Genomic DNA, 13,189 nt, shown 5'->3' on the forward strand with positions numbered 1-13,189 from the left:
CTGTTCGTATCTATACATCCTTATGGCAAGAAAAGCTACATCAATTATCAACATCACGCGCGATAGCGTCTGCTTGCTCACAACTGCAGCTGACATCTGCGCGCGACCACGCACGACGTTGCTGCCGAGCTCTTGCTTTCTTCGCCGGTATCAGCGTACTCTCCCCGCAATGTACCACATGAGAAAGAAGCTTTTGCTGCTGCTGCTCTTGCAAAGGCGGTGGGAGCGCAGAAAGCGTCTGCGGCCTCTGCGGCGACGTTGGTGGGTCCGGCCATTCTTTCAACTGCATAAAGAAGAAGGACTTTACGGCTGTGAGTAACTTCTTTCCTTTCGATGATCTACAGTGGTAGAACTAGGAGCCAGTGTTTGGACATGGGGACTTATCTTCGTTAGGACAGCAATTACTTATCAGCGTTTTTAGATGCGCGCATAAGTGAAATGGTTAAAGTAGTAATGCGGGGATCGTACTCGCAGCGCGCGAACGCCCAATTCGCAGAACAGCATCGCGTCGTCGGTGCAAGGTTCGTCCAGGTTGACAGCACCGATCGAAACGATAACGTGACGTACGCGAACAGGGGGAACGACAAGAGCAGGGTGTAGCTCGGAAAGCGCGAAAGCACAGGCGAAGATCGGGCTGATTAGCCGCCGGAAGCGTACAGATCGTATATTGGATACGTGGTGACGACACCTCACGACGTTTCAACCACCGCCTGTCTAACCCGTGTATGCCGTACGACATACGGTCATTAACTGTTCAGCTCCAGAGGGGAAGAAGCGCTTGATTCTATTTAACAGACAATCTGCACTACTAATTTGGAGCTCCCTTCATTATTAACAGTAGACCATACTGTTTACACAGAGCTTGTGTAGCACCCTCTTGCACAAAATTTGTAAGGATTATGTTTTGTAATACATTTTCTGCTATTCGATATTTTATTTGATATCCAGATTAGTTTTTCTTCATTTGATATGATTGTAAATCTACTTTTCGGTATTAGCACACCCCTACAAAAAGCTAAGGACTGCTAGCTATATTTGTGCCATTAGTATAGCACATAGATTCAGGAACACCTTTTGCACGTGTTGGTTGTCTTATATGAAGCTTGTGGACGAGATACGATTTCCTATATTATCTGTCTCTCAGAAGTGTGACTGTAGATATGAAGTGTAATGTAATTAAATTGTGACCTGGGGGGCAGGTTAAAATTCTGTGCGACTAATTTCGGAAGTTTCTTGGCAGTGGCCGCACGATTTTAATATACCGTTGACTGGCTCTCCTGTTTTGCCGAACCACTGTTTGTATTCAAGCACATAAACAAAGCAGGGGGTAAAATTAATGATGGCTAGTGGCTATACATGTGTGTCAGTGAAAAGTGTACTGCTCCTGATACCTGCGCGTGTATGTGGGCAGGGCATGGTCTTGCTGCCAGGCAATAATGCACCATTTTTTACAGATGCAACGGATACGTCAGGATGACCACAGATTTTTCTACAAGTTCTTTCGCAAGGCGCCGCAGCTCTTGGACAAGCTATGGAGCTTTTTAACAGAAGACCTCACACGGCAGCACCACATTCGAGAAACCCCTGGAGCCTGGAGAACGACTTGCTGTAGCGTTAAGGTTGGTAAAGGACAGTTGCCCCAAGAGTAATAATGTGCGATTGGAGGAATACAGAACACCGTTTCTTTGTCATTTAATGTATCATTTATTTTATTTTATTTACATATTACTGCCTGCCACCTTTTGGAAGCCAAATCAGGAAGGAGTCACAAAACATTGAAGCAAAACAAAAGAAAGAAGGAAACGACTGACAATGAGCGTGCATAAAAAATACTAATACATAATAATAATATTATACTAATAATCATCTTTATTTCTCTCTTTCCACAGAATACAGAATTATACACAACTAACTATGTATTAACTCATAAACAAACAAAAATATATAGTACACGAAATGCTGATACAAAACGAGAAATAGTAATGATGGTACTGACAATGCGCGTGAAAAGAAATACAAGAAAAAATGATCACGGAGACTGAAAGTTTCCACTTACTGCATCACCAGTGTAACAGTTACGGCTAACTAAAAAAAAAAAAAACTGCCATCGACTGGCATCGCACAAAAGCTACCTCAATGCTTTTGACCTTGCGCAACCTGTAAAACATGCACTGAGGTATGCTTGCACATGTAGTATTAAACAAAGGTGGTAGCTAACCTACACAAATGAATTTTGATCATACGTCACCCGAAAAGGGCCTCCACAGCCATGTAGATCATTGTCAAGAAAAATCATGTCATCATAATTAGTATTCAAACAATTGAGACATGCGTACTAATTTTTTTCAACTTGCATTCAAGCTACTTGGCATCCCGGTAAGACATAAAAGACGTTGCCTTGACTTACTGTGTGGGGATTGAGGCGGCTAGACTCTGCAGTGGTGTGTAAGTCATATAGTGGCGATCGTGCCTGCAAAGTATTAAACAACTGCAGAACAGCACGACAGCCGCAGAAATTTCTTACATTTTTTTCAGCTTAAGAAATTTTTTAAAGCTCACATGCTGTTCACAGCTCCCGTCAGGTAGCCCTGCTTCCTGCCAGAGAAGCAGGGTCATACGTATAAATGTCTCATTCATGCACTGCCTTCAATGTCACTGATTACGTACAAAGACTTTGGCCAAACATCCAATGCAGAACATGCAAAACCAACTCTGGAACTGAGCCACAGAACACAAAGAAAAAAAAAGCAAGGAATGTGGCTTGTGGATGATAGTTGTGGGAGAGGTAGAGGTTGTCTATGTTGGCAGCGAACCTCGCCTCCTGACTATGTGGTGGCAAGACTTTTCCCTTTCTGCTACGTTTTCTAATAATATTAAAACAATTAGAAAAATGCTTGTGCTGCTAGAACGCCCCAACAGGCTTTACAACTTGCAGCATATAACCGAAATTTTCAATGGGGTCTGGTTGAAGGTTCATTACATTTCTTTTTATTTACAGGCATGTACACGCATCTCTACGTGCATGTACAAACTCTACATGCACAGGTGGTGAACTCAAAAAGGTTCATTGCTGCAAGACAGGCTGAATGAGTAAACACAGATGAAAGCGATAAACATCTGTCTTGCAACAACACACCTTTAGTTGCAAGTCAGTGCTTCTTTATTGTAGATGTGTTGCTAAAACATGTTCACACATCTCTACAGCAGCAATGTCCAGCCAACCAGGCCCACAGATATCAACTTTATGAAATTCTTGAATACCGCACAAAAACATGGATACAACACAGTGTAAGATGAACAAAAAAGAAGAGCTGAGGGGCTTTGACATGACAACAACAGACAAGGAAACGTATATAAAGCATAAAGGAAAATAACTGTCATTTTATTTGTAATGTCAACATCACAAGGAGAAGGGAAATGAAAGTGGACAAAATATAACTTGCCACTGGTGGGAGCTAAAACCAATTGAGCTGGAGGCTATTCCACCATCAATTTCATAGAATGTTTATGTGTACTAGATTAGGCTCTTGGAGTGTTCTTGCACGAGTAGCACTGGCTAACACTACCAGGGTGAGATCTAGTACATGCACATACAGGCCCAAGAAAGTTTGCAGAGGGATAGCCATTGCTGCAGCTCTACTGGTAAAGCAATGCAAGCATAATTCAAAGGTTGTGAGTTCGTCTCCCATTAGTGGGAAGCTACGTTTTCATATACTTTCATTTTCCTCCTTATTTTTCCATTTCGATATAAAGTAATTAAATTCATCAATGATTCCCTTTTGTTTCATTGTCTCTTGGCTTTATCATACAAAAAGTATACATTAAAAACATTATTCTTTGAATTATTCTCCTACTTGCATCAATTTAATTTTCAAATCGAGATGCGTATCCTCACTGGCCTCTCTAATGTGTTTGAGCAGAGAGACGGCAAAAGTTCGAGGTCGTCCTGTGGTTTGCATCTTTTCATTGCACTTGAAACATTGCCCAATTCCTCCAATATTCACTGACTCTAATCTCTCTTTTTCCTTTTCCTCCCCCTTGACTTTGCTTCAGAAGCAATGCTTCCTAACGTATCCAGCCTACGACTGCCTGCTGAAGCCAGCGATGCTCCTGACTGCGGACTGCTGTGGTGTGCCTCAGAATCCTCAGGAACCAGAACTTCTTGAAACATCGGTGATTCAAGAGATTCCAAAATGTCCTGAGACTCCACAGACTCATGCGACGCCGAAGACAGAGTCGATGCTGGCGCTTGTGACTCTTCACTTCACGGTGATGGCGCTTCAAGTGTTGCCAGATCGGAAAACTGGCACATTTTTTGTTAAGATGTCTGCAGCACTTCCCTCCTCCCTTGATGGGGGCACTGGTGGAAGGTTGGCGGACATCCTGCATGTGAGCGTAATAAGGTTTGCACATACTGTCAATGTGTAAATAATGTGCCAGTCTGGATGCAAAAATATATGAAGGCTCAAATCCGTCCGCATTTGTTTTAGTGTGTGATTTTATTAGAGTACACTGAAGCTCTGAATCAGTTTTGTAGGGACAAAAGTGGCTTGCCTACACAACCAGAATGAACAGTTTCTGCATGCACGTAAGTGTAGCTTTTGTATCTTTTTCTGTTTTTGCTTGTGATGCATTTAAGCAGTTCTTACGAGGTCTGCATGCCTAAAGCCTAGTGCTGCTAGGCTTCTACTCAAAACAGTGCATGATATTTGGAATGTTTCAGTTTTGAAATAATTAGCAGGAAGCATTCCACTACATTTACTCAGTAAAACCACTTAATAAATTTCATGTTGAAAGACCTATGCTTGCACTTTCTAAAATAGAGTAGTAGTACTGTTAGGTCTTGCTTTAGCATAAGGCTCTCTCCTGTTCTAGTTTTTCTACTTGAAACGTTCTTGGCTTGTAACTTTGTTTTCCTTTCACTTGTTTGTAAACTTCATCTCATTCTAAACTGTTTTTCTTAACTGAATGTACGTCTAAACAGTGTGAAGCTGTGTCAGTGCATTTGTTGTTTGTATTTAGGAAGTTACGTCTAATAATGTTTGTCTTCTTGCCATCTGCCTTGTAAAGGGTGTTTTGGCCCAGCAAAGCTGACCTTAGCGAGCAAACCCTTCCAGAAGGTTTTTTACAGCCAAGCTTTTTTTTGCCTCTTCTCTGGACTTTCCTACCACTGCTCCTACTGTCTTGCCAAATAGCTCGCCTCATACTCATATTAATGTAGACATTGAACCATTGTCATCCCAGCTGACTACTGGCTACTGTGTTGCACGAGTGACCAGTACTGGACGTAATGCAAATACCAATTAAAATAATGTAACTAGATCGTGGTTTTGGCATGTAAAATTTCAATAATCATTTTTTGCACAGTGCGAATGTGTTAAACTGGATCACCTAGTCCTTCCTAGGAAATTTTGCTAAGCAGGAACAGTGTTCTCCACAAACATTGTGAAAGCTTCGCTTAAACCAATAAACACAGCACCTGAGATCTGCAGAATAACCACAGGCTGATAATAAGCAAGGACACTGCTGAGCAGACACAAAAAGAATTATCAATTACACAGCTGACAATGTTGTCAGTACTATGGCACATTTATTCCTACAGCATGATGACACTGAATGAATCCCTAAGCAAGCTAGGTAATATTTGAGGGTCTGTGATGATGCACCGATTTGCACACTGCTGGCAAGCAACAAAATTCAAAATTAAAACTGTGCATTGAAGCGCCTAAGGTACACGTGAATATAGCAACATTCAATACTCAGTTAAATACTGGCCATTGACTTGCACGCTGCCTTCTAGGATCAGTGCACAGAATAAAAAAACTGCTTGCATGTTTTGTGTTTTCTTTTTGTGTGTGCATCATGCAAGCCCTTTTCTTTTTATTCATCCTGCTAATTTGTATGTGATATTCTGTGTACTTCTGTCTTATGCTTTATTGTTAGGTTTTTAAGTGCTATTTTACTTGTTATTTTGTACCTGTTTTTCTGCTTTCTCTGCTGCCCACTGCAAAGCCAAACTGGCTTTGTGGGTACCTAAATAAATAAATATACAAAGCTATTCTTGTACTGCTTGTATGTCCCCTTACCGGATCACATTTAACGAAATATGCGATACTCGGAGCGGCGACGCAGCACAAATATTTTATCGCCAATTAGACAAAGCTGAATATAATGCATACTGGGCGTCGACTTGCTTGTGTAAGCACTATTTTGAGTCGATTCCCATAAGTGCGGTGCATTGCCAGCTATAATACAAACATACGGCATCGCCGGTCAACGTGGTAAAGGGAAAGCACTAAAATCCCGTGTTTCATTTTTTAACACGCCGGCTAAGATGGAAATTTCAAGATCGCTTACGGTCTACACTCCATTGTGTAGCGCAGAAACATCATCTGGTCGAAAAACAGCCAGATGACGTCGTTGTGAACGTCGACAGCTGGCACGGCGCGGCTCTTTCCTTTCTGACAACGTCTTCCCAGGCGCCGAAATTTATTCCCCAGGGACTTCCATCACTTCTGCAGCGCTGTGATAACGTCATCTGCACAGATGAAACGCGTTTTCGACATCTGCGAGTCTGCTGATGAGAGAGGCAGCTTATACCAGTGCCACACAGCTAGGCTTTCGATGGCGATCAAGCGCGATCAAATTTCTCGATCACGATCGGTTCTACGCATATTGCGCGGTACAGGCAATCGTAATCATCAAATCCGACCCCGATCGGGCTCAATCGCGATTGAAACTGCTCCGCTATGACGCCCGTATAAAATTCCGAGCACTCACCTGTTCGGCAGCGTTGGGCATGACGATCCACGACCACCTCGTCAAGTGCCTGTTCTAGTGGCGCTTGTGTTTCGCCTGCTACCAAAGCGCAGGTCGAGCCTCAACGCAGGCGATCAGCGCTTCGTTGTTGATCGCCTCCATAGCCTCTGTGATCTATCGACACGAAACCAGCGGCGACTCCCGGCGTCTCCACACGATTCTGAAACTTCAACAACCTTTCCGAACCGCCGGAAGTGTACATGCGGCCCACGTGACGTCGGTGCACAAGCTGCCACTTCCGTCGCGTACGCTCAAAATACGCTCAAAATGACGCCCAAGATCAAGACCTCCTTGACGCGCGCGTTTCCTGCGCGTCTGCCCTCTCTAGACGCGTAGGACAGACGCGTACGGCCTCGCAGACGCGTGACGCGCAGCCAGGCGCGCACGATTCACCGCGTGTGGTTGGGCCTTTAGATGGCTCAGGGGTCGAAAAAACCCGACGACCGCATGGCGTTGTGGTACCAAAATTCAAGCGCCCATGCGCCAGTAAGCAATCACTTTCTCTATCAACAAAAAGAGATCGATTATCTCAGTTCGCGTTGAACGGAGGCTTTCCTAAATAATCGGTGCGGCCACAGAAAGCGTCTGCGAGTGGTTTTCCTAGTTTTGTGCATATCTGCCGAGCAACGTACACGTGTGTTGTGACGATAACGCTGTGTGTTTTTCTAATTTACCTTTCCGTGTCCCTCTCATTCTGCCTGCGCTACAAGGAAGTAGAAGGGACCGTATATGCAAGCTCATGTAGCTACCCTTGCCAAGTGGAGCGTTAACAGTAAAAAAAATCATTCAGTGAACCTGCGTATGTGTCTTAATGGTCTTCATATTGCCACTACCATTATAACGTGCCAGTAACCACGCAGAACCAGTGGCGATGTCTAGGCGAGCAAAAAAGAGAACAAGTGAGAAACAAATGATGAGAAAACAACTAATACTATTTAAGTACCAACGCATTCGAATGAGAACGACAAATTAATTAAATGAATACATGCTTTCGCCTTCATCCTCTTCAGCGCATGCTAAAGTGAATGTCAACTTTTGCTGCTCGCAGATGTCGAAGAAGCGAAGCCGGTATAGAGTCCGTCGTTGCAGCCATCTGGATTCATGGGTGAAAGATGTCACCATTATTATTGGCAAGAAGCTACACCGCGCGCGACGCCGTAAAGGAATTAATCGACTGGGCGACAGCATGCCGAAAGGCGCACGCAGCCGCGCGCTACACTGCCTCGTCCTTTGGCCACAGCATGCTTCTCGAGTTTCTAGCCCTGAGGAACCCAACAAGTGTTCCCCACGGTCACCTGACGAATCCAGCTGGTAGCAATTCGTGTTCTCTCGTGAGCGAAGCGCAGCACTATACATCACGTCGAAGTCGCGTAGAACGCCGTACAGCAAACATTATATATAGGAGCCTGCTGGTTGCAAGCCAATAACCTAACTTTCAGCGTGAAGTGTATCATAGCCCGCGCCGAAAATTGCATCGGCGTTTCTCCTCTTGCCGGTTGTTCTTGCAGCAGGCCATTGCGGCCGACCCCAGCAACAGGCCCGTAAGCTGGGGTTCGTGATGCGCTTCACGTTAATGAAATAACGCGAAGAAATGAAATAACGCATTAAAGAAATAACGCGAACAATTCCCGGCGCTCGGTGACCGAGGAAGTGTATGATGCAAACATGCCCTATATCCTGGATTTGAATCTCCGGTACGTTGTCCCAATCGCGTTCGGCACAACGATGACCAGCAAGTCCAACCTTTTGATAGCTGCAGCAGTATGTCCAGGACTAGTTCAGTGGCTAAGATTACTAATTTCGCATCGGCACTTGCGCTGCTTAATTGTGACACTTCGGCGAGACCGATTGCAGCGTCACTAATCGGAAGTCATCTGCATCATTGCCGGGCAAATGAATACCTTCCAGAGGGAAATAATTGGAACGCGCTTATGTGTACACTCATATGATTCAATATTCAGCTGTCACAGCGTTGCCGAGCGCTTTCAAGTGGCCTCGCTCTGTAGTATTCGGCGCAGCATTAGAGTTTTACAATAGGCGCCCCAAACGTTTGGGGCCCCAAAGGAATAGCGACGAAGTCACTGCGCATGCGTGAGACGAAAACTGCGTTTGGGTTTAACGTCGGGCACACTAGTTCCCTGATTTAACGGGAGCTCCAAAAGCTGCCCCAATTGCGTCAACAAACATGGCGGCACACATCGAAGCGGCGCCTCTAACCTAGCACCAAACTGGGTTCGATTCGTGGTAACGCGTGAAGTTCGCAAGCTAGAAGTGACTGCGGTTATCGCTTTCTCTCAACTAGCGTGTGTTATGAAGATTGATTCATTAGACGCCGCTGACTCCGAATTCGATTGTCGATTTCATGGCTCGTAGGCCTAACACGACTTAGCTTGGCTGGTGAAGGCACGTGAATATTTCTGCGTCAGGTGTCTCATCGAATTGTTCATCGCATAAGGACGGCGCACCTTCGGTTGTGTAAGTTCGGTACGCTTCATCTCGCGTCATTTCTTTTTTTGAAATTTCGATACTTCATTAAGTCAGCCAATCAGCGTGTGCCCTCGGCTGAAGGTAAAATCATGTCAAAGCTGGAGAAGTCACCTGATCAAAATAAAATATATATGTGCTCCAAGGAGTTAAATGGCAGCCACCCGACCTAAGAGGTTCGCCCTCAAAGCGCGTTCCCTTCACATTCGCCTTGTTGCAATACTCACTATATATATGCACACTTCGAATTGACAGCGCATGTCTTCCACGTCATTAACGTTGGATGGGACTTAGTTCTACAGAATTACCCGCGCGCTCACGGAAGCAAATACCCACGGGTCGAAGCATGCCCGCGTATATAACGCACTGGCCGTATATTCTTGCGACTTCATCCCGCGAATGCTCAATCAGTGCCACTTTCGTAACGCACGCCACGCTTTTGGGGGATGAGAAAGTTTTCATACGCATATACACTTGCCATGTGCGGCCCTAAAAGCATGCGCACGTCATAGTGTTGCAACTATGCAGACGTGTAGACTAGAACATTTGGTATACTGTGGAAGCTATTAACGTAGCTTTCCGCGCGAGGAATTAAGCTGCGAGTTAATCGCGGGTGCAAGAGCCCTTGCGTGCACGAGAAAGCCCGCAAATAAGGAGCCAGAACGAGTGTAAATGAACGCATATAAGCCCGTGTGTATCTGCCGGAACGGATACTGCCGTGTCATACTACGGTGCCCAATTCCCTCGAACGGCGCGGGTATAGCGGCGACTCCCTACCTAGGCTCCCCGCTTTCCGATTCTCATACCCTGCTCGCGGCGACCATTATATACAACGTGCGCGTCCCGACGGACGGGGGACGCAATTCGCCAGTATAATGTTCCTGGGAGCAAATTTTGGAAAGCTCGACTTTCGCCTCTCCGGTGCTGTCGGTCGAGCACCGCGGCAATTTTTTTATTTTTATTTTTTATCGACCCAGCCAATATACACAAACGCTGCGTTGCAGGCGACCACGGATTACGTACGCGTGCGCGCAAAACTAAGCAAGGCCGTTTGTAACTTTCTTGCTTTTGAACGACGTCGACGTACGCGAGAAAAAAAAAAAGAAAGAGAGAAAGCGTGAAGCGTACAAAACAATCCTTCTCATAATTGTCTGCGCAAAACAAGCTGCACCGGGCGCTCTGGATCCGCGCTTGTGAACATTTATGTGCAGCAGCACTGTCGGGACATTTTCGGCGAAGCGAGTGGAAATTTATTCGCGCCGTTCAGAAGCTGGAAATCTTGAATCAGCTTTCATAACGTCGGACACGAGAAAGGGACAAACTATAGATAAACATTGAAAATTTGCGTTCTATTAATCGTCAGACTTCGCGCGTATAGGCGACACGTCTGAAAAGAGAAAATAAGAAGAAAAGAAAGAAAGAAACCCGTGTGCACATCCACTAGGCGAATGAAAATATTTCTCAAGCCGAATGCATAAAGACGCACAGATATAATTAAAACGGTGGGCGGCGGGAGGGGGAGGAAGCATAAACGCGTAAAGTGCAATTGCAGCATGGACCTCGCGGGCGGCTAAGATTGTTGACAGAAAATTACTTTCTAGACAGGCAAGAAATGTAAACACGAAGTGCACACAAACGTCGAGAAGTTCAATGATATGGAAATCACCTGCAGCACCAGCAGACGGCAGGAAAGTGTTGACCGAAACACTGGCCGATGAGGATTTTGCTGTTGCCAGCAACAGCTTGGCGATTCGAAGTTTCAAATAATGAAAGTTTTCGGTAGCCACAGTCCGCGCGCACGAGAGAGATATATTTTAGAAAAGAGGCGTATATTTATGCATGCAAAGCAGGCGCGAAGCCTGTATGCGCATACGGAGCTATATAATTTTATTTCTTAAAGGGCCCCTCACCAGGTCTGGCCATTTCGGCCTGACAAGCGCAGAGCATACATTGCGCGATAACGATCGTGTCTGCAAAGTATTACATCGCTACGCCCGGCGGAAAGATCAGAAATTTCAAACTGAACGCCGTTTTTCCTTCTCCTCGTGGCCGCAGCGCTCCAAGCCGGAGGATGACGTACTCGTGTGCCTGCGCCTACGTACTGGTGTCCGCAGTGTGACGTCGCTCGTGGTGACACGTGACTTCCAGAATTATTCAAGCCACCATCTGTTACCTGTGCGATCTGTTGCTTGAATTGAAGTTTAGACAAATAATAAACCACAAACGGAATGTCTGCGTGTCTCTTATTTGACTTCGCACCGAAGCAAGAGAGATGTACTTCCACCTCCTATGCTTGTTCTCACGGTCGTGCGGTCACGTGCATAGGAACCGAAACTATGCAATTTCCTACCGTGTTTCAGCGCGTGATTATGCTCTGCGGTCCGCTTGTTCTGCCTCAGTATATTAGTGTAGCACTGAATTATACCGCTAGCCCTGTTTCCTCGTGCACAGCGCACAAAATTGTGCGCACTGTGTGCGTGCGTGTGTGCGTGTGCGTGCGTGCGTGCGTGCGCGCGTGCGTGTGTGCGTGTGCGTGCGTGTGTGTGTGTGTGGTCCGGTATGGGAAAACGCGGGGAAGAAATTTCGCTTGCGTAGGCTACACAGGCGAGTGGAGAGAGCGTCTTGCTTGGCAGTGGAGCCCGCCTGCCTGAAATCACGGGCTCGCGGCACTGAAATATTTCTATCTCGGCTATTAATGAGCCGATCTGAAAAACTCTTGCGGCAGAACGCTCCCTAGATTACACGTAACAACTTCCAGCGTATAACCGAAATTTGCTATGGGGTCTGGTGAGGGGCCTTTTAATGATATCGGAAGCGCAGTGGATTTAGTGTGTTCGCGAAAGCACATGTGTGCGCATGCACAGAGTAAAAAAAAAAAAAAAAAGATTGGTCTGCATATTACGACTCCCAAGTAACGAAAGGCCAGTCTGCCTATATCCTTAAAAAGAAAACCAAATAATACATTTCAGAAGTATAGTAACAACCAGCGCGGCAGAAAGTTTGAGAGCACAACACACGTGGACCACAGAATATAAAAATAAAAATATAAAAACGAGACGGAAGCTCAGAGGCAAAAAAAGAAAGCCGTTAAATGTCTCGCTAATGCATTTTTTTTCCTTTGACCCTCATATGCATGCTAGCAAGTGTCGTTCTGCAGTGCAGAGACGAGAGGTGGGTTCCTGCCTGGTCTCGCTGCTAAAAGGATTACGCGAGTGCTTCGGGCTAGAGACCCGACAGACTGCTCACCGTACTCGAGCGGTAGGTGCCATGAGCCTGCGTGTGCACCAGACAGGAAGGCAGCGCAGCGCTGAGGGGCCGCGATTTTAGCGACAGCCGCTGCGCGCGTCGACGCGTGAGAAACAAGGTAACTCACTTGCGCAGGCAGAGAGAGAGAGAAGAAAAATAAACATGGCGGGGGGAGGGGGCTTAAGTGGTCCTGCTCGCGCAGTGCAACGCGTCGCTTTCCTCAGTACTGTTTTTTTTTTACAGTTTTAGTTCTCTTGATGGCCGAACATTTTTCGGCATACTCGGTATTGGCGTACTCGTTGAAGAAACTTCCGTCTTATTGATTACATACGTGTGCGCGTACTTGCTTAGTCTACGTGGCAGTCGACGACAGCGCACCAGCTGTCTGCAAAACGCAGTTCTAAGCCGAGTTTATGCACACAGGGTGTAGGTGAGCACTGTAAGGATTGGGGGGGGGGGGGCTGAATTCCACCGTTCGTAACAAGTTGTCAAGATTGGAGTCGGGCATGAATTAGATGGTAGCTGGCCCATGCCGTCGTCCAACTTATCCACGCTGAGGACGTTGATAAAGGGAAGGACTGCTTCTCATCGAGAACGAGGAATATGGGTTTATTTAGAGTATCTACATAAGGACGTTGCA

At 45.9% G+C, this 13,189-nt stretch overlaps 1 protein-coding gene and 1 long non-coding RNA gene across 2 annotated transcripts in view; both read right to left on the reverse strand.

Moving 5' to 3' along the window:
* The window catches only part of MCU (mitochondrial calcium uniporter), a 524,593-nt gene that overhangs the window by 93,410 nt on the left and 417,994 nt on the right, over positions 1–13,189 (reverse strand). The window lies entirely within an intron of this gene.
* On the reverse strand, positions 1,965–7,131 carry LOC139051250 (uncharacterized). The gene is made up of 3 exons (XR_011509288.1): positions 6,781–7,131; positions 6,358–6,538; positions 1,965–4,383 (listed from the first exon to the last, which is right to left on the reverse strand). It is a non-coding gene; the product is annotated as an uncharacterized lncRNA (long non-coding RNA).

The sequence above is a fragment of the Dermacentor albipictus genome, unplaced genomic scaffold (assembly GCF_038994185.2).
Source record: "Dermacentor albipictus isolate Rhodes 1998 colony unplaced genomic scaffold, USDA_Dalb.pri_finalv2 scaffold_11, whole genome shotgun sequence".
NCBI classification, from domain to species: Eukaryota; Metazoa; Arthropoda; class Arachnida; order Ixodida; family Ixodidae; genus Dermacentor; species Dermacentor albipictus.